This window comes from Chelonoidis abingdonii, chromosome 17, assembly GCF_003597395.2.
Source record: "Chelonoidis abingdonii isolate Lonesome George chromosome 17, CheloAbing_2.0, whole genome shotgun sequence".
Classification (NCBI taxonomy): Eukaryota; Metazoa; Chordata; order Testudines; family Testudinidae; genus Chelonoidis; species Chelonoidis abingdonii.
In genome coordinates, this window is record NC_133785.1 from 14620887 (window position 1) to 14643716 (window position 22830).

The 22830-nt window shown below is 40.9% G+C and overlaps 1 protein-coding gene and 1 long non-coding RNA gene across 6 annotated transcripts in view; one reads left to right on the forward strand and one right to left on the reverse strand.

Moving 5' to 3' along the window:
• ERC2 (ELKS/RAB6-interacting/CAST family member 2) overlaps positions 1-22830 on the reverse strand; it is a 903595-nt gene that overhangs the window by 264565 nt on the left and 616200 nt on the right. The gene's annotated exons all lie outside the window — the stretch shown is intronic.
• LOC142047860 (uncharacterized) lies at positions 8627-9987 on the forward strand. Its single transcript, XR_012657122.1, has 2 exons — positions 8627-9169; positions 9284-9987. It is a non-coding gene; the product is annotated as an uncharacterized LOC142047860 (long non-coding RNA).

Here is a 22830-nt window from a genome sequence, read left to right on the forward strand (position 1 = left end):
GAGTATAATTTTCAGCCAATTTTTTAAACTACCAAAACGATAGTGTGCTTTTGAAAAAAAAGTTACTATTGTTTTGTTTGCTTTACTGAAATTTTATAGCACTTGAAATATCTATTTTATAAAGATTTATCTCATAAGTTAGAAAACAACTTTTTGTTTATTTTTTTATTTTATTTTTATTTTTATAGTTGACCAAATATTCCAAATTGCCAATGTTTAGTACAACCCAAAAGATAATTACTCTCATTAGTGGGTGGGGCTTACGTCGAATTTTTCATAGCATTTTGATAATGAATCTGTGAATATGATCCTTTGAGCAAACAAATAATTAACAACACACTTGATGACTTCTTGGGGTTTCTGTGCATAGGAAATTTAAATAGAAGTATGGAGAACATTTTTGATGCAGTTACATGAGGGCTTCCTCCCTAATTTCCATACAGTTAAAGCAACAGCATTTTCAAGAGTAGGAATTTCAAAACTAGTAAGCCTCAAAGACTGGCAGGCTAAACTTTTAAGAGGCCCATCAACAGAATAATTAGCTCCATTCTGAACGAATAAATAGAAATCCATATTTATTTGCGATAAAACATGTGCTTCAAACTTTATGACACTTAGGCCAGGTCTACACGACGCGCGAAAATCGATTTTAGATACGCAATTTCAGCTACGAGAATAGCGCAGCTGAAATCGATTATCTAAAATCGATCTACTCACCCGTCTTCACCGTGCGGGATCGATGTGCGCGGCTCGCCATGTCGATTCCGGAACTCCATTGGTTTTGGTGGAGTTCCGGAATCCATGTAAGCGCGCTCAGGGATCGATATATCGCGTATAGATGAGACGCGATATATCGATCCCTGAGCAATCGATTGTAACGCGCCGATATGGCGCGTCGTATAGACGTGGCCTTAGTAAGCAATGGGCAGAGAGAGGAGACTGTTTGAATAGATACGTTTACCAGAATGCACTTTTTCTGGGGGTACATGAGTAATATCATGGCTGGGGTGGTTGAATTCCTTCCTCCTATGCAAGAGGAGGATTTAATCTATGCAAGGGAAATGGAACTGGGCAAGGTCATAAAGAACTCGGTCTGTACAGGGAACATGGGCTGCCCTTGAAAGGGATAAAGGCCGAGCTGGGAAATCCAGGTGGAAACTCCTTTCCCCGAGTAGCAGGGGTCATTTGGAAGCAAACCCTGCCAGGGCAGAACAACAAGCATTAAGGATTGAGGGGAGGCCAAAACCCAATTGAAATGATGCATGCTGTTGTAGAAAAAGTTATTTCAGCATCAATTCAAGAGTTACAGGGCGCTACAGGACAAGCAGAGTTAGACCAGTGGGATGAGTACCTCTAAGACCCAAGAGGCAGAACACAAGAATGGCAAGAGACACAATCACTGATGGCAGGGGTGGAACAACATCAAGGAGGGGTTGAGGGGCAGGACATTTCAGGAGAGAGAAGTCTAATGGACACGGTTTGGGAGAGCACAGTGCTGCAGCCAAGGAGAGCCTTGCATCAGTTCAGGCACAGGATAGTTGATACACGGCTCTCTTAGACGTCAACAGCTTTTCACAACTGTTACAGGTTAACTTACAATTGTTTCAGAGGCTGGGAGCTTACCTCACCAGGAGGAGTCCTGGTCACCATGCATGGGTTCAGCTTTGGGATAAAGGAATAACTGGACGCTGCAGTCCCTAGACAACGGGATCATTAATACAAGAGAGAAAAATGGGAGACAAAAATTCAGGGATAGATTGCCTCGGGACTTTGAGGGATTCATGGAGATTAGTTAAGAATATGGTAATACAGAAGCATTGGACCAAAGAGGAGTTTACCTTCTCTCCAATATTAAAGATGAGATATTGAGAGGTGAATACACAGACATTTATCACTGCTTGACAAGGAAGCTATCAAAGACAATAAGATGGGATAGGACAAGCAAACCATTCATAGAATCATAGGGTTAGAAGAGACAACAAAGGTCATCTAATATAGCCCCTTGCCAAGATGCAGGATTTGTTGTGTCTAAAACACTCAAGACAGATGGCTATCCAGCTTCCTTTTGAAAACCTCCAGCAAGGGAATTTTCATGACCTCCATACTGTTTTTACAGTTAAGAAGTTTTTCCTGGGATTTAATCTAAATCTGCCAATGTCAAACAACCAAGGATAGCTGGAATCTGAGAAAACTGGGAAGCAGCTCTTTTGATCTACACATGTGTTATTTTGGAGCAATACCCCGAAAGAAGCCCAGCATTATTCAAATATATGGACATTATATGGCAGGCATTTAATACATTTGGGGGCATGGATTGGTTTAATTGCGATGAGCAGTTTAGACTGAGGGCTGCAACACAGGCTGGAATTCATCCCACATCACATGTTCTGCTTGGGGTGGATGACACCATGGGGACCAAGTGTTCATACTGACAGCAGCCTATCTATTACTCAGCAAGCCCAACAGAGAGCCCATGCTGTGAATGACATTTGCTGGACTTTTGACGAGAGCAGGTCTTTGCTTTGGGGCCCATGCGTCCCACAACTTCTACAGCTTTTGGGGAAGGCCGAAATGTGGTAGAACACTGGGGTAAATCCACTCCCCCTCCTGCTTGCTCTGGAGTAAGGGGCAGAGCAGCTGGCAGCTGGGGAACTGGCAGAAGCTTCTAAGTCAAATTAAGCTCAAAGTGTTGTGGTTATTCCTTTGGGATTACTCCCAGCAAGACAGATGGGTTGCATTTATGGGAAGGGTTTACAGCAGGTTTTAGGATTCCCTATATGAGGGTAAGAAGTCATGTAATGTCCACAAATCTGAGGTCCATAGAAGGGTTGGAGCACATTGTAAAGAAAAAGATTGCACAGGAAATAAATGCTAACAGAGTTGCAGGGCCATTCAATCATTTACTTACGAAGAACATCTGAGTTTCTCCCTCTAGTCTTGGTTCCTAAGAAGGCAGCTGGCGCTTGATCCACTACTTGTCCTACCCACACAATAGTTCAGTTGATGATGCAACAGACCCTGAATTATGTTCAGAACATTATTCTTCCTTCAGTGAGCCTGCGTGCATGGTTAAGACCTGTGGCCTGGGGGCGCTGCAGGCAAAATGTGACATCAGGTTGGCATTTCTGTTACTGCCAGTGCATTTTTCTGATTTTAACCTTCAGGATTTCTGTTTCAAGGGTCAGATTGTCTGTCTCTGACTCAGCAAGAATTCAGGACAATGCTGGAATGCGCAGTGGGATGGGCATCTGGTTTATACTATGAAGTACGCTATTTGGATACTTCTTGTTTGCACACAGGGCAGATTCTGAGGAGTGTTCTAGATTACTGGCCACACTGCAAGGTCTGCCTGGTACTTCTGTGGAAAAGAGAGAAGAGCACTCTTCAAAGCCAACCTACCTGGGAATTGAGTGAGATATATAGGCTGTTATATCTAGAATCCCCCTGGATAAACTGGGGGAACTTCTGGGATTGATCATCAAGACTAGGGCAGCAAAGAAGGTTATACTGTGGGAGTTGCAATCTATTATTGGGCATCTATATTTAGAATACCAAGGGGTGGCATTTTGCATCAAACTGTCATCTGCCACACAGAAATAGCAACATTCAACCATTTTATAAAGCCTAATAAAGAGAAAAAGGAGGATTTAGGAGTTTGGGGACAGTTTCTGAATCAAGTTAATGGAGCATCTTTTTGGAGGGAAGAATGGATGATAGAAGCAGATTTAATGGTTCATTCAGCTGCATCAGGAAGAGTAGGTTTTGGCGTATTTTACCAAGGCAGCTGGTCTGGCTAGAAATGGCCCTGAGATTGTACAGTAAAGAGTATCACATTCCAAGAATTCCTTCCAATTTTGGCAGCAGTAACTATCTGGAAAATGGATTTTTCAAACAAAACTGTGTTTCTGAAATGACAGCATGCCAGTGGTACATGTTATGAATCACCAGTCCTTCAGATCACTCAGGATTATGAAGTTGGTAACAACATTTGTATTACAGTGTTTAAATCTTAACATGTTTCTCTGCCAAGCATATGCCCAGGACATATGAATTGCTGAGGCCACACTTGAAGCCCTCTGGCAGGGGCTCCAACTCATTGCCAAATATGCTGCAGAATGGACTGGTAAAGATTGGATTTCAAGGAAAGCATACCTGAGGGGAGCTGAGTCAGGGGGTGTTGGGGATCTTACATCTTGTACAGCAGGGAGCTGATCCGCTCCTTTTTTCGAACCCCCTTTAGTGGAGCTGAGGAATGGGGATTGGTGCTCCATCTGGAACAGCAGGACAGCAACCCCCTGCTTTATTCATTTCCTTTCATCTTATATGAAGGGAGGATGGTGAGGTCCAGGTAGCAGGATAGCTGGGACCTGGTTGGGGATTATATGGAAATGTTCAAGGAAAAGATGAAGACCTGCACTGTACAATTTGTTGCCTGGCACTCCCAGATATTTTAAGTGGATAATGTTGCAGCCACATGAAATCACATCCATTGCCTTCTGTCTTTTTTCTGGTGTGGCCAGAAAACATGACTGCGAACTTATTAAGTACAGTGTCTCTCAGAAATTACGTAACACCAATGCTCCATAATTTCCACTGTTGAACAATACATGTCCAAATGGAATTCTAGTTGTTGGTTTTCATCTACAAAACCCCTCATGATTTGGGACCCGTTTGCATGATATGTTGCCACTCTCTGTATCACAATAGAACAGGTGAGACCAATAAAGTCACTCATACAAGAGTTTCTAGATTTAAGACACTCAGGGCTAATGGCAGAGTTTTCTCTGAGAGTCCTTAACTTTGGAATGTGCTCCCCATTATTGTCTGCCAGACTCTGAATTTACTAACCTCCTGGGCATGATGCAAAGTCCATCTTTTTTCTTGACTGTTTGGGTTGGTGAGAGATATGGTGGCTTTGATCTGTTGTAGTCATTATTATAATCAAGTTGTAGTTTATTGTTTAGCATTGATATGTGTGTAAATTCCGTAAGAAAGTGAATAATCTTAACTTTATTTTAAACCTATAAGCAATTTTACCAATAACTGCAACAATTTATTGCAATTTACTAATTTTTGTTTTTTAAAATACAATGATCTTGTCAAATTTATTTATTTGACAGGGGACTGTCGTGTTAGAGGATGAACTTTCTTTCACCTCCCACAGCATTTTGTCTGAGGATTTTCTTACATATAAAAAAAAATCTCTTTCCTCATTAACAAACCACAGCAAACTTGTTATCATAATAATATTCAGATATTTGTCATATGTCATTTAATTTTATTTTTACTTTTTGCAAGTAAGTATACTCTGAGTATGAATAAAGAGTAACCAAATATTTCAATCTTTATTTGCCTTCTATGGAATACCAATAATTTTGATTTTGTGAAGCACCTAGAGAAGTACAGGGTTAGATTGTAAACCCTGTACTTCCACTGGTGTGCAGTTACTAAAATAAACACTATAAAGTCTAAACAAACAAACTGACTCTTGTTCATTTTTCAGCTGTAAATGAACACCTTAACTTCTTGAGGCCAACTGTCTGGTCTAGATCAACCAAACTACTCCAGCCCTAACTATAGCATACAAAATGAATGCTTTCAAAACGCAACACATCAAGAGGGAGAGTAATGTTGGGAGGTGAAGAGAACATGGAACGGCTCCAAGTATTTCGGAAGGAAAAAGAGAGGAGATCAGACAACAGTACACAAATATTTCCCTAATTAGTATCTTAAAAGACTAGTCATGAAAAAAGAGGTAGGATACCAGAGTCATGTTGACTAATTATGACTTCCTTGTTAAGGGAGTTACTGCAGGCAGTGCCAGAAGCATGCATATTATCATATGATTCAAATTTGTATAGGACAGCTTACTCATTGATCTTCTTTGGTGGGTAAACGGTTTCAAAATTTGTTTTAGGCTAAAGAACCAATTTAAAAAAAAAGACAGATGTACAATTTTAGGGAAGAGTACATGCACTGATCAAGAACTGGAAGACAGATTATACTGGCTTTCTCAAACATAGACAAAACAGACACAGCAAATATCACTGAACTGTAGCAAAGAGAAGACATTTTGCCCAGTAAGATATATGTCTGCATAGAAGTCAAGAGTCATTTGTTTGGGCCACACAATAGGAACCCGATAGTGAGACATTTATTTCAGGCACTTCCAAAAATAGGTGCTGTAAAGGCAAGTTTTAAACAGGACATGCCAAAAAAACAAACCAAAAAAGGTGCTGAAGTAGGAAATAATAATTCAAAACATAAAACATCTATGAAATGTAAAAATAATTGTCAGTCATCAAATGGAACAAAGGAGCTGATGTGACCATGAAAGAGAAAAGATTTAGAACTAAATTCTGCTGTTGGTCACAACAGTACAACTCCAATTAAAGATAATGAAATTCCATTGGTGTACATGAAAATAAAATTACCTAATTTCTAAGTGACATTATCTTTCAGAAATACAGCATATAAAAGACTCATGTCACAGCTATAGTAGACTACGAGAACGTCTGGAGTACAGCATTTATAAAACATATTTCTATGTGAAAAAATTAAGTGCTTGTTGGACAGTTGGCAGATGGACAGTATGGAAACTGAAGTTCTCCACCGATCTACAGAACTGCAGACAGTGTTCTAAGCAACTGCTTGTAAATGCACTTCAATATGAGGGGGCTTTTCTAGGAGTAAGGAAGCAGTTCAGTCTCCAATATCTATTTGTTCCTGGGCTTCCACGTGAGACTGCCAACAGGGAGTGTGCATTACACTAGCAGTATTGATGACTGTTTCTATGACCTCACAAATCAGACTGGAACTACCAAATTCATTTCACATACATGCACCCACTAAAAAGTTGGTTGATGGTAATGACTTGGAGGTAAAATGCCTTATATACTACTACCAGTACCCTGAGTGTGATAACCATGCAGCCAGGCTTCTCCTCCGTCATCTCAAAGCACAGTGTTTTAAATATCAAGGTTCTTGCCTATTTACATCTTGCTCTTTCTTAGATGTCAGCTAAGAGGCATTAACTTGCAGACACTTATATCTGTAATCATTCAATCACATTTTAGGGAACCAAAGCATGCAAGATTCATCCATATGGCACACAGCTGAGTTTACTCCAACAGTAAGACACATGTGCTGGCAATGGATGTAATGCTATATTGTAATAACCTTCAAAGAGATGGTGAGGTGTAGGGCTATGTTTGGCAGCTAATATCTATACATGTTTTCAGATTTTTTTGCCCCAGTTTAGAATGCAAATATCCACCATCAAGGCCTTTCCTCTTTCTCCTGCTGTATAACATGAGGTAACCTCTGGAAGCTTGGAAATGTTCATCTCCTGGCTTGCACCTGAAAAAATCTACAGGGCCTGAGAGCCTTGTGCCTCACTTATTGTAAATCATCAACTGGGATTAGGCAGATGGTATTTCTATTTGAATTACAATATGAATTTGTCCAATGAATACTTGTATGAATGAAGCTGACAAACAAACAACAGCATTTCTTTTTACAATTCCCTAATAATAAACCATGGATAAATTTATAACACTTTCACACCAACAGCTGAAAAGTGCCAAATGGAAGTTATGTTACAAAAAAATGACATGAGTAGTCTGACTTTTGTTGAGGAACATAGTGTGAAAGTTACTGTTAAATTCTCTGTTTGAGTGTCAGAAGACAGATGGGTGGGTGTCAGAGAAAACCCTCTAAGGATAGCCCTTTGGATTATATGCTAAATAAATGGCCTTTACCCGGTGTTCTGAAACGAATCCTAAAGAGGAAAGTTCTTGGTGTCTTTAAAATGTTTGTAAATAAATTCTGGTAAAGTTAATTATGTCCATTTTAAGGTAAGAATCTTTAAGTTGTGGATAGCTTTGGATCCAGAAGCAAGCCAGAAAGCATCTGTATTAATGCAAATTATCTAACTGATAAGGTGGAAGCCACTGAAACCTGGGCTGCCTATGAAACAAATACAAGAAAATATGGGTTAATTCCTCTGTTTTGCCTGAAATCAACAAGGGTATTTGTATATTTTAAGTGATGATTGACTGCCCAGAAGGGGTAGATCTGTTTTTTTTGTCTTTCAGATAATCAGAGAAAACTGATGCCAGCTGAACAGCATTCAACGTATCATGCTTTTACTGGCACAATAGGAATTATGTTTTGTGTTCTATGTCCTGTCTTGTGGTGCTCGTCTCATGGCCAGTATTGTTGTGTTTAATATTTTCATAGAATAGTCTAGTTTAAAATCAAACAGAAGGGTTAAATTAAAATGCAGATACTTGTTTTATTCAACTTGGAATACAAAGTGTTTGAATAAATCAGGAAAATGTGATATACTAAAGTCCAATACATTTCCTTAAGTAAGAAAAGAAACTTCATTGGCCAAATCTTTTACTTGAAAATTGTTATTAAAATTTGCATACCAACAGTCTTTGGAAGCAAGGACATGAAAAATTAACCCACTCCCCATATTGTACATGGGATCCTTCTGGCTATCTCAGATTTCTAGCCAGAGGGCTTGGGATGGTACGAAGCTATTGAGTGAACTCCTCAAGTGGGTGTGCTTGTCCTGGCTTGTTGCTCCAAAGCTCTGTAATAAAGTTATTTTAGTGGAAGTTTCCTTTGTAAGTTAAAAGAAGCCAAGAAGGGAAGAAGGAAAAAGAACAGAATGAATTAACTGGAAAAAAAAATAGCTAGCAAGCTCAGGCTAAAGATAAAACACTGGCCCCATTCAAGGACACTGCTCACAGCTAAGACATGGCTGACAACCAAGAAAAGGGGGGTCTTGAATGTGCCCAAACAGCGATGAGATCTGCAAAACACTGCCAGGCACTAATGAAATGTGTTAGGTTTCTTTTCTCACAGGTAAAGAAGCGCTACCCAAAGACCCTAGCAGCCTTGCCACTCCTTGGAACCAGGAAACTGGATCTATGTAAAGGTCCACCAACTGGACTGCTTTGGCTCCATGCTGGAAAGGCCCTTATTAAGTCCTGTTGACTACCAACACCACTGTGAAGTGTCAAAGACTGACTGCTTGGACCCATGATTCTCACTGCAAAAAGACCCCTCCACCTCAGGAGGATTCCCCTACTGATGATTAGCCTATTTCTCCTTCTAGCTATGCTGTGCCTTCTGGACAGCAAGGAAAAAGAACAAGGTGGAGTGCTAGTAGCCTCTCCCTTGTCCACTAACAGACCTACTGTGCCTTTTAATTTTTCTAGAAAAAGCAAAACCATTACAGGGTGATGTGGTAGTAACCTCTCCCCTGTAGGATCCTAAACCACGACTGTTTCGGGAAAGAAGAAGGAACACTCATTCCACTGTAATTGTCAAAGTCCAGGAATTCCTGACTAGAAAGGACATTAAGAACTGACCCTGGTGAAGAAACAAAGAGTTATACACTGGCAGGAAGAAATATGTGGGACCCAGACTTGAGAACGTGGTATTGATTGGATTTTGGGGTTTATTCTACAGGCTGCACCCTGTGTTCTGGATAAATCCTTCAGCATGTATTGCTCTCCCTAATTAGATTTTAAATGACAAGTACCAAAGGCATCTTGTTGCCACTGCCCCTGCCATCTCCTCCATTACACTATTACCCCTGTAATACATCCGAGTACAGGCTGGAGTTCGTGAGTTACATGTCATTTCCACCCTTAGTTCTATGACCCAGAAGTTACTGACAGAGATGTTACTGAATATCACTGAGGCTGGGAAGGCATTGCAGTGGGATCTAGTATGTTTAGAAATTCAGGATTCCTGAATGACCAGCTGATGGCCAATCGGAGTGATCTTGAGCACCAGACTTGGCCCACTGCCCTTACAGACACATCAGGAGTACCATCTGATCTGTGGTCATGGAGACATACTGGAGACTTTCTGGGTGGAATTGTGGACATTCACAGTGCTCCTTCCAAGCATTTGGACCAGTTAGGGGGGTGTGGGCTCCCACATACCAAATCCTGATGAGTCCATGGGGAGGATGCATGTGGGACTGGATTATTCACTGAGACATCTGGGAAATTAGACCACCTGGTATACCTAACTAATTTATAGTCAGTGCCCCTAGAATAACACCTGACATTTTGGATAGGAATAGGGAGTCAATGGACATTTTGGCTGTTAGAACCTGTACAGCTTCAGTGTATCCATAAACTGAAGCCAGGGGAAGTTGTTACTGTTCATGATAACGTTTGCTGGGAGGGTAGAGGACAAGGAACTATCCTGACAGGACACCTACTTTTTCAAGCTAATGATAGCTGTGTGTATGTCAAAACCACCACACTGCAAGATATACCCTTTAATTGAACCAGCTTAGTACCTAAATGGTTTCAAAATTTGCTTTCATTGTTACCAGAGATTCAAAGAATCTCAGAAATACAAGGGCAAATTCACATGCTTCAAAATATATATCAAGTTGAAAAGTATGCCTTTCATACAGCTTATAGAATGTTCACTTTATGTACTAAGCATGATGTATTGTGCTTTGTGACTAAAACTGCACAACAACCCCATCATATTATTGTTATGGAAATGTTATTGCTTATATTGCTATTAGTTAGCTTAGGATTATGTTGTTGTTGTAGTAAAGGAAAGTAATACCTTTCATGTCCATGCTAATCATGCATTGTCATTACATTCAATCAAAACCCCTAAGGTTGAAACATCTAATGTAAAATCTGAAATCCATGGCTTAATGCAAAGAGAGATTTGAAAATATCTGTTGTACTAGAAGTACAAAAAGGGGAAGTGTGGAAGTACAGAAGAACTGACAGGAATTTGTAGGGGATCTTAATGCATGACAGTCTCTGTTAGCCAGAGTTAGGCTAGCTGTAACCCTAATAACGCGAGATTTGTAGAAGCGAGGATTGTGTGAGGTGAGCAGAAACAAAATGTGTGAGAAGTTGTTTTGACCTTGTGCAGATAGACTGGCGTCTCTTCAGAAGTGAGAAAAACAAGATATCAGGATGACCTATGAATAAACAAAATGCAGCTGTTGTTTTCCACGCTGTATCTCTTGATCATACCCTTAATTTTGAGGACCTCCTCCCAGACCTTGGGGCATGGTTTACTGGCCTTTTCCGTACAATTGTCAAATGGATTATTTTCCTTCTTGACCTTTTATGTATTATTTGGGTAATGATTCAATGCGCAAAATGTTTGTGTAATGCTGTGATCAGAGGCTCTGCTGTCCGTGAAAAAAAAATCCAGTATCTGTCCCTCCAGCTTGACCGCAAATTGCGTAATGGGCCTGACAATTTGGGTTTGTCAGGCCTGAACGGGGGACTGTGAAAGTTACTAGCGACCCCCCTTAACAGCTAGCAGGCAGCCATTACAGGGAAGCAGAAGCCTTAACATACACAGTAACCTGAACTTTTGAACTATCTTCTCTTCTCTGCCTTGAGGTAGAGGAATCTGGCTCTAAACCGGTTTTTACTGACCAGATAGCAGAAGTATGGGGTCTGGCAACCACCAATCAAGTGTTAACACGGCAAGAGTCTTTGTCTGAATGTGTATAAAAGATTTGTGAAACTCGTATGAGACCGAGTCTTTGTACCAAGGTGCAAGGCTCTCCTTTTTTTCTGCAGAATAAAGCATCTTTTCCTTATCCCTGTCAGGCTGTTATTGGCTCTCAGCTAGGCAGACCCAACATTTCGGTAACAATAGCAACAAGGAGACACTTGTGGACTCATTTTTGGAGGTGTTGAATACTAGAGCCCCAGCAGCACCCAAGAAAGTCAGTAGGATTTGTGGGTGCTTAGTACCTCTGAAAATCAAGCCACTTAAACTTCATACACATCTTAGATTATATTATGGCATTGAATAATTCACATGCAAATAATATTTTTGTTTAATGACAGAAACCAAATCAGAGGAAGATGCTAATAAATAGCTCTGAATCTTAACTGAAGGTTGATGATGCTTTTTTTTTTTTTGCCAAACCCATGATATACTGTAGCACAGTTGACTATAAAAACATTAATTGCTGGAACAAACATTATAAGAGTAGTTGGTGAAAGTAGCAGAGTTGAAAAGATTAATAAAAAATTATAGGATGGAAAAATAAATAAATCCAGAACTTAAGAACATTAAACAAAGCAGCAAATCATTTAAACTTTAAATGCTCTGATTCAAAGCTGCAAGTCGAAAAAGTGATAACTCAATTAAAAAAATAGGTTTTTTTTTTCAAACTGTAACCTTGTTAGAATAAAGGAAGACAGTGCTGCTGATGATGTAAAAACACTAATCTGTGCAATATAGTCACACTAAAGAGATGACCAAGTTTGCATTGTAACAAGCAAAAAAGTGGCAGCTCTACTAGAGGTGAATGAATCATAAACTATAAATTACATGCAGTTGCAGAAGCATATTCAGTAACCATAAATTACTTTCAGAGAGCCTAAAATTCAGACCAAAGTCATAAATTTAAGGAAGAAATGCTGCCTGTGGTATATAATGGCCAAGCAAATGAAATAAAAGGAGAGTGTAGAGTGAACGTGACCACAAAAGGAAAAAGCACACTTCGCTGTTAGTTGTAGTACCAAACAGAAGACATTTTCAATTAAATGAATGGGCCTGTATATGTTTGAATTTATTAAAATAACGAACGAAATTACAGGTCATGATGACCTTAAACAAACTATAGACTCCAAAACATAGAAGAGAAAAAAGGTTTCTAAGAATCATTTCAAATACTACTTGAATCAACAACACATCTGGAAAGAATTGTGACAAAAACAGTAAGAATTAGCTGCTATGGAAAACGCTCTCAAACTTAAAAGTATGGGTGGCCTAGTGGGTCACACAAGTGATGCTTTCCATTCTGGGATGAACTCCCACTAAAAAGGAGGAATACTACTTAAAGCAAATAGCATCATAATTACTATTTCTATGTGAAATGAAATCCTTGAGAGACTTTAGAGACGTCTGTTTACTTGCCACACATGAAAAAACAATTGAACAGGTGATAGGAAATAGCCGTTTATGTCTTAAACATCAGTACTACTGTTCAAAGAATCCAGTGCTGATAGAAACAGTTCCTGCATATCCATGGGAAAAGGTAGGCTCTAGCTTTTCTCATTGTCATGTAAAGGACTATATGTTAATTATTGTAGATGACTGTCCTGTCAAGCATATCAAGTGTTGCAATTATTAAATCCACGCATCTACAATCCAAATCCAAATGTAAATGAAATTCATATTCTCTAGGCATATAATCCTTGTAACAATGGTCCACTGTATTCTGGTAATGAATTTAAAACATTTGCCTCAACCTCTGAGTTAGGTTGCAAACAAGTCTACTCATTCTCCAAGTAAAATGGCCATGCAGAACCTAGGGAAAGGGATATTGAAAAAAGAATTAGAAGGGAACACAAATAGATATTTCTATTTTTCTGGATTATGAGATGGACCCTAGCTCAGTGCTGTGCAAACTGGGGGTGCACAAGAGGTCCTCGGGGGAAGAAGGGGGGGATGAAGAAACTTCGGCCTTTCACTTTTAAAAAGCAAACATACAAATAAAAGCACAGGCTGACTTATTTTCAACAATTTGTTTAATTTCATAACTACAGTAGGCCTAGTATGCCTTTAAATTAATTTTAATTCTCATTAATTTTAATTCATTTAATGATTAATAATTGATATTATAATACATAAACTGGCAACATATATAATAATAGCTGAGAGCCCAAGACCTCTTGAATGAGTCATATGCTCTAACACTAAACCAAATGAATGAGTAGTCTCATCTCTGTGTTTTCCCGCCACCTTTTGAAGTGAAAAAGAGTTTCAGATTACAAGTAATACAAAAAAAAGTTTCCGATTCAGTTTATTACTTAAAAGAACTTCAGTCTAGCAATCAAAGAAATGGTTACTTACTGTAACTGTGGTTCTTCGAGATACGATGCAGACGTGTATTCTGCTTAGGTGACTCACAAGCAATACCCCGTCCAGGGGTGGGGGCTCAGAGTCTATGTGAAATGAAATCCTTGAGAGACTTTAGAGACATCTGTTTCAGCTCTTCTCTTCATTCAGCCATGCAGCAGTTGTGTTGTAAGGTGCAGAGAGTTGAGCACAAGATGGAAGGTGAGGCCATGGATCCAAGTGAGCAGGTTGGGATGGAGAAGAAGCATATGGGAGGCTGAATTGACAGAGCCAGAAGGTCTGAGAACGAGCACTGTCTCACTCACACCGGAACAATGAGGATGAGCTTGGCCTGAGCTGCCTTGAGCTTCAGGATTACCTGAGGAATGATCAGAATTGGGGGAAAGGCATTTGGAAGAGTCAACTGCCAGCTGCAGTGGAAGGCATCACAGAGGGAGCCCAGGTTGAGCCCCTCCATTCCCCTGAGAGGAGAATAGGCAACACTTTCTGTTTTCTCTCATCACAAATAGATTGATCATAAGGATGCCCCATGTTGTGAAGATGACCCAGAGGACACTCAGCATCAGGGACCACTCATGGCTCAGAAAGAAAACCCTGCTGAGATGATCCGTGAGACAATTCTGCATCACCAGCAAGTAGACTGCTACTGGAGCAATGTCTTTTTTGATGGAGAATTGCCACAGGTTGATCACCTCTAGGCAGAGTAATCTGAATGTGCCACCCCATAGTACATCACAATGTTATTGTCGGTGAGTATGTAAACCACCGAGTGTCTGACATGGTCTCATAAAGCATGACATGCACTGTAGATGGCCTGAACCTCCAGCATGTTGAGATGGAGTGAGGGTTCCTGTTCTGACTACAGGCCCTACACTCAGTGAGCCCAGATGTACCCTCACAACCCAGAAAGGAAGCGTCGGTAACCACTGACTTGGTTGGAAAGGGCTGAGTGAAGGGGATTTCCTGGCAAACATTACATGGGGATGCTCACCAGCAGAAGGAGTATAGGACTAGTGGAGGAAGGTCTATCCAGAGAACATAGAGCAGGGCAATAGACCTGAAGCGGGCTAAGGTGCAATCTACTAAACTGGATCACCTGCGTACAAGTGGACATGTATTCCAACAGGCTAAGACGCATGTGAACACATCATGAAGGGCTTGCAGACTGAGGCAGAGCTGATTGAAGACTGAGGCAAAGCTGTTGAATTCCCTGGAAGAGGTTGGTCAGCAGAAGTGCTCTCGACTTCATGGAATCTAACAGGGCACCAATTAACTTGATTTTTTGCATGGTAGCCAAGGTTGACTTTCTGATGGTTGAGCAAATGCAATGTGGAGTTGAAAGAACCTCCTCTCTGGAACCGCCCCTCAGTAACCAATCATCAAGGTCCAGGAAAATATGGATTTCTTTCCTCCTGACAAATGCCATAACCACAGCCATGCATTTGGTGCAAACTTAGAGGGCAGAAGAGAGGCCAAATGGGAGAACTGCATCCTGAAATTGGCATCCTTCTACCACACAATAAAGACATTTTCTGGCTTGGCAGAACTACATGGAAGTAGGTGTCCTGAATGTCCAGAACAGTGATCCAGTCATTCTGAGAGAGCTCTGGGAGGATACCAATAAAGCGACCATGCAAAACTTCATGTATTTGATTGATTTGTTGAGCCCACATAGGTCAAGAATGAATCTCATCCCTCCCTTGGGTATTGGTATCAGGAATTATCAGTGAGCAGAAGTCGTGGCCCCACGTTACAGCAGAACTTCCTCCACTGCTTCCAACATCAGCAGAGAGCTGACCTGACCTGCTTCATGAGCAGTGTCTTGTGAGAGGAGTCCCTGAAGAGGGACCATGAGGAGTGGGTAAGGAAAGGAACTGGATGACGTAACCCAATCTGACTAGGACCCAACTGTTGGAGGTGATCAAGCTCCAGGAATTGTAAAAACAGGCCACGCTGTCTCCAAAGGGAAAGGGGAATGAAGAGGGCAGTGCAATGACTGGAACAATCCTCTGGAGCAAGGTGTCAATGTGGGTACTTAGCAGGCACTGGAGGAGGGCATGAGGACTGATCAAACCCCAACCCCAACTGCTTCCTCTTGTGAGATACAGCCCTCTTTATGGATTAGTTCCAATGCTTCAGGAGGAAAGGCTCTGCAAAGGAGTGCTGTGAGCAGCATTCTTGCATGTACACTCCCATGGACTGCAACGTAGCCCTTGAATTCTTAGCGTCAAAGTGTCATCAGTCTTTTCCAAGAACAAGATCCATCCATCAAAGGGCAGCAGCTTGCTGGACATCCAAAGCAATCCCAGAATTTTGCAGCCAGGAAGCCCTCCTCATAGTAACCTCAGGGGCCATAACTTTGGCCAAAGTGTCTGCAACATCAAGGGCAGACTGCAGAGATGTTCTGGACACAAAGCAGCCTTCCGTGATAAATGCCCCAAGCTCCTCGTGCAAGGCCTCAGGCAACTGGTTCAAGAAAAATCACATTTGGACAGCAAAACTTGTTGATTTGTGATCCTCATCTGTAGGGACGATGAGGTATAGATCCAGAAGATCCAACTGCTTGGAGTCTCTGTCCTTGGGGGTGGACATGAACTTATCCTGCTGGGCCCTATCAATCACTGCCATTACAACCAGGGAATTCAGGACTGGATGGGAATGGAACCCTTCAAATCCATGCATAGGAATGAAGAAGCACTTCTCCATGTGCTTAGCCAGCGGTAGTACCAAGGCCAGTATACTCAAGAGGGCTCTCAATGACTCGAGGAATGCATTATTAATTGGGAGGACCACTCTCCCAAGAACAAAGGGCTATAAAATGTTCACCAGTCATTGATGTTCTCCTGGAGAAATTCTATCAGGATGCCAATGGAAGTGATTATGTGGCATAAAAAGTCTTGGTACACCTTAAAGTCCTTTGGTATGGAAGGGGAGGATGAACCAGGCAATATGGCATCGTCTGGAGATGAGGACAAGGTTCTTGGTTGAGCCAAAGCCAGCTCTCACTCCCAGGATGACACAGCCAGACAGGAGGACCCTGCTCGCTCTGCAGGGAGGAAAACCGATGATGCCTGGGCTTGCGGCTGATCCATCATTGATTTGGTGGGGGATCTTGCCTTTTAACGAGAGATGAGGAGCGGGATCTCCATGAGCAAGGAGCGTCCCACTGAGTCCAAGGAGGCCACTAATATGGGTAGGGCATTGGTGGCCATTAGGGGCCAAGTCACAGGTCCTCCATTCCAGCCATGGGTTGCATGCCAACCCTGGAAGCCATGCTAGTCCATTGGCGACCTTCAGAGCTCATTGGGTGATGCAGAGCAGGAGGATGACTACATTAACTTGGAAGCAGAAGAGCCTCAGGATCTTGGAGACATGGTGGGAGTGACTCCCAAAGGAGCCAATAGGTAGTCTGATTCACGCATCGCCCAGAACAAAGCAGGAATTGGTGCCCCCAATGAAGGCAGTACCATTGGTACTCAGTCAGTGCTGCAGGCAGGGTTAGTTCTGCCTCAAAGAGCCATAATGGAGCACCTGAGTGCATCAATGTTGAGGGTAATGAAAGTCCCCATGGAAGCATCTGCAGCATTGACTGTAGTGGGGCCGTCAAGGGTCTCAGTACCGAGATCCCACATATTGATTCCAGTATTGGTTCCATCTGAACCACTGGAAGGGAAGGATCTGGGTGTGGTACTGAGGGGCTTGACAATTCAGTGGCGGGCTCCATTGGAAGGGTTGTCCAAAGTGCAAAGTCCCAGAAAGTCCTGGACCAGTGATGAGGACGGAACAAAAAGGCTGAGCAGGTCCACTGCAAGCTGGTACATTGACACCGTGGATACAATTGGTGGTGGCATCGCCCTTGTTGGTACTGGACTCAACAGATGCCTGGAGGCCAGAAGTGAAGTCAACGGTATGGGGTTTCTGACCTCCCTCCATCCCTCCTCAGTTCCAGGGAAAGGTCAGAGGTACCTGCTACATCCCACATGCCAGAGCAGGCCCTGTGCAAGTCCACGCCTTTCCTGGGGGAGGCAGAGGAGCCACCCTGAGACCTGGAGTGGTCTCAGTCTTATGAGACATTTTCCTCAGCACCAACAACGGAGAACAGTTCCTGTTTCTCTTTGGAGAGGTGCCTGCCTCAGAACAGGAGACAGCAGCACTCTCCAAGCCCAAGGGTGATCTTTGACCCATGGAAGAACTTGATACTAGATTAGGCCGCATGGCCTACTTAAGCAAGTGCTACTTGAGGCAACAATCCATTGCCACCTGAGTCCATTTCTTGAATGATCTACAGACTGAACAACGCTATTTAACCTGCCCTGAGAGTAGTTTGACTACACTCCCATTGAGAACAATGTGAAGCGAAAGCCATTTTGAAAGAAGGCATTTTGCTAATGACAACTCCACAGTTAAAGTACAGAAATGGACAGTTAAGGCATCCAAACATTCCAAATTCAACCCCGTAGTGGCATCATAAGAAAAACAATTATTTTTTTCTTTAGGAACTATTTTTATCTAATCTTCGATTGTATAAACCGGGGGTTGGCAACCTTTCAGAAGTGGCATGCCAAGTTTTCATTTATTCACTCTAATTTAAGGCTTCACGTGCCAGTAACACATTTTAACGTTTTTAGAAGGTCTCTTTCTATAAGTCTATAATATATAACTAAACTATTGTTGTATGTTAAGTATATAAGGTTTTTAAAATGTTTAAGAAGCTTCATTTACAATTAAATTAAAATGCAGAGCCCCCCAGACCAGTGGCCAGGACCTGGGCAATGTGAGTGCCACTGAAAATCAGCTTGCATGCCACAGGTTGTCTACTCCTGGTATACACTATTATGCACTAATAACAACCCTACAATTATTGTATAGTGTCACTAGTAGTGGAATAAAGGGTGTTTGGATGTCTTAACTGAGCATTTTCATATCAACATGTCTGGATTAATTTTAAATTTTTACACTAATTATGAATTTTCTGGGTTTGTACTCCTTGTTTTTGGGATGATTACATCCCTGTAATATTTCTATTCTTAACTTATTGATGTGTGCTTGACCTTAATACTAGTTTAACATAATTTTCATCTGGGAATAAATAGACTCAGAGACTGAGATAGAAAATAGTATACTGCTGAGTAGAACAATGGTGGTTGATAAAAAATGCTTTCAGTACAGGGAAAACATCAGCAGATTATAGGACCATCTAAATATTGTGGGACAAACTACTCTAAAAGGCCCAGGAGCCCTAGTTAGGAGTTTTCAGTAAGTTGGGAGGTTTTTTCCCATGTTTCTCTCTGCACATGGAAGTTGTGAGCAGATCCTGAGGGCCACACCATAAAAAGATATGATAGACAAGGCTGTGGAACATCCTGGGTTGTGTACAGAAATCTATATATGGAAATGGAAGCATTCACAGGTAGGAAGGTGATGGGGAAGAAAATGGCATTTCAAATGGGGAATGGAGGAGGACTTAGCATCTTCTGAATTGGGGAACAGTGAAAGTTTGGAGTTATGCTCTTGCTAATAAACAGAGGTATGGACACATAGAAAATGGAGAAAAAGTACAAACTACGATCAAAGTTAATTCCTTTCCAGGACTTACTGCTAGCCTACAAGCTGGCCCTCAAGTCCTCTCTGGTGCTTGAGCACAAGTTCTTCAAAATATAAGTGTAACTGTGTGACAGAATGCTGTTGACCTATTCTGTTACCATCTTGGAACCTTTCAGTGAAATACTGATTCTTGCTCATTTATTGTAATTGGGCAGCATACAAGTGTGGTGGGCATAGCTCCGTGGGCATACAAAACAGCCATATTTAAGCTTACATTTTTGTTGAGGTTTACATTTTTAAATAAGATCACTAACTTTGTTATCCAGTCTAATGTGGAGAGAAGCCAAACAGTAAAAGCAAAGGCCAGATCAATGGAAAAGTAAACGAGGTAGTTCCATGTTAATGAACGTTTGTAGAAGTCACTCAGATAAACACAAATATCTCCAATTTTTGGGCTGAATGGAATGTACTTGACTCTTATGAAGGGTAATATATTCCGTTCACATTTATAGGGTATTACTGAAGCTTCCATGAAGTCAGAGGAGATTAAGCAAACTTCAGAAGATCATGGAAGATTGAGTATCAGTGCTTACCCCCAAAGGAAAGTTGTAGTTGATAAACAGAAGCCTTTAGTGACTGGGAAAGGTACACTCAGGTTTGTTGACAGCTTACCTTGTTTTCTAAGAGGGGGTTGTCGGGTATGCCTGTATGTTAAAGGAGAAAGGTCTACCTTGCAATTACTGCTATGTCTAATAAATGCACATTTTATGGTGAAAGAAGATGAACTGCTAATTAATGTTTGTGCAGGACTTTTGATATGTAAATATGACATGTAATAGTTATGGCCAGATCCACTGTTATAGCAAAAGAGTCCTTAGTGCATCTAGTGGGATGGGAAGGGGAAACTGCTTTTACATCCCTTTCATTCTGGGCCAACCAGCTGATGAACTAGTACAATCCCTTGCATAAATTAGAGCAGCTACAGGGCTGTTGTAATTTGTACTAGCTGCAAACAATGTCCACCCGCCATTATGGTAGCTGAAAATCAGCTCTACTTCCTTCACACGTGAAAGAGGAGTGGCATAAGAATCACTACAGTGGATATCTGTCCACAAAGAATTCCTCTGTGCTGCAAGCAGCTCTAATGTATCAAAGGATTGAGGCCTATGTATTTATTAATTACTGTGATTGTATTGGGTGAGGCTTAGTTTTGCAAGTGAAACTTAATGCCACGGACTAAAAATGGCAGAGTAGAAAAACAGTCAGCAGCTATGATCCTTCCCTAGTCAGTAACAAAAGGAATCCCTAGAAATCAGTGTTATGTTGCTGATGTGCTAAAGCTGTTAATGATGAAACATTATCGCTATAAAGTTGTGCCCTTCATTTCTGAAGATAGTTCTGTCACTGATTGTCTTAAGGTAAGATCCCACTGATGGAATAAATTCTTAGTTTCTATAGTCAAGAAGGCACCCGATGGATGCTAATTACCTAAACAACTAATGAGATTAAATTTACCATTTCCAGACACTACAATTCTAGCATCCTCCCTGCTGGTGATTTGGAAAAAAAAATTTTCTGCATGAAAATAAAAAGTATTGAATTACAAATAAATTGTCATTGTACATATGTTAATACCCTATTCCTGACTTTATTCTGTTTGTGTTCACTTACAAGGAACAAAAATTATGTCGGTCTCAAAAGCACAACTATCTTACAGAAAGATTCCAAAGAGGTTCACCATTCCTTCATTGATCTTCTACAAATCTCTTTAGAAGATTATATTCCATTTATTTACACGGCTATTAAGATTAAGCCTATCCATAGCTGGATGAACTGTTTCAATCACACTAAGTCTGAGCTTGTTTGTAGATTTGAATTTTTTTTGTGTGTGCTACCTTATATGCTAAAGAATTTGACATGAATCCTACAGTTTCTTCCAGAAACTAAACCCCTTTAGCTTCCTGGTAAAAGAAAGCTGAACTGTATGGTAAAGATTGTCCACGCCATTGCAATATGGGAAAGGGACACTCCACATGCAGATATCCTCTTTCAACATGGCTCAGTTGCCTCTGTGGCACAATCATCTCTGAGTCTGGAGGATTCAGACTGGGCCAGCCATTTCTGGCCCCACTCTGACTGTGAAGAACTTGGGCAAAAAAATAACATAGCCCAATATGGGGCAGTATTTGTATGGAGCCTGGGGAGTGGTTTTGGAGGCTACTGTGGCAAGTGGGAGTAGAATGGACACCAGAGGCCAGGGCTGGGGTGCTGATCAAAGTAGGCCCTACAAGTGAACAATCAGGGAATAACATCAGGTGGGGATGATCCAGAACATTACCTCCTTCCAGAGCCCCTCTATAGGGCTTTTTCTGCAGGATGGGATGATCTGATCACAGCTGCAATAGTATGATAATAGTCATAACTTCTATACTATATTCACAGGAAACAAGTGCGGTTTATACTAAAAGAGAGAAACTACAATTATTGCTAATATGAACTGCTAACAAAGTGTGTTAATATATACAGTGAAATGAGAATGTTTTCAGTCCAGCTGATATTACCTTTACCTTATAAATACTACTACTAAGTAAATAAGTTGTCTGCTTTATATATTGATCAATTAAAATGGCAAAGATTAAGAGAAGCAACTTTCAAAACTGGTCCCTTTTCTTGTTGTGTGAGTCGGGTCTAATCTTCCTCCAGAGGCTTTGTTATTAATATCTTTCTTTACTTTTTAAAATTACTTTGGATATTTCTAGGCCTATGTTAAATAAAATCAGGATTTTTATTCATCAGTGATTATTGATTATCCATATACTCAGAACAACACAGAAAAATAGAATATTAAACAATTGAGGTGGGTTCTATAACCATTATTGTAAGAGCACGAATTATATCCCAAAGCAAGTACTATGGCAGACTACAAATTAACAGTGCTTTACTAACTAGAAATGATGTGACTGCCAAATGCAGTAGTTAAGATATTATTGCTTCTGTAAACTCTAAACTTAAGTATAAAGTAGACATGTAATCTTCAACTCCCTAAACACTCCAATTTGGCCACTAAAGATGCTGTTTTACATTTCCAAACATTTTCCCCTGTCACTACTTTTTATACTTCAGTTCTCAGGTTGTAAGTATTTGTTACTTGCAAAGCAACTCCTTTTGAACACAGAATCATGGGAGGCATTTGTTACTAACTGCTAATGCAGCCTGCCAAACAACAACTCCCTGCTGGTGACATGACCACCTAGTGACCTCTAAAAATGTTTTAACAATGTGAAAAATATCTCCCTCTTGTAGGAAACAGCAATTTTTTAAATTAAACGTACATTGAATGTTCGCTTACATACAGATAAATGGTATTCAGAGTCACCTTCTCTGTTTCCA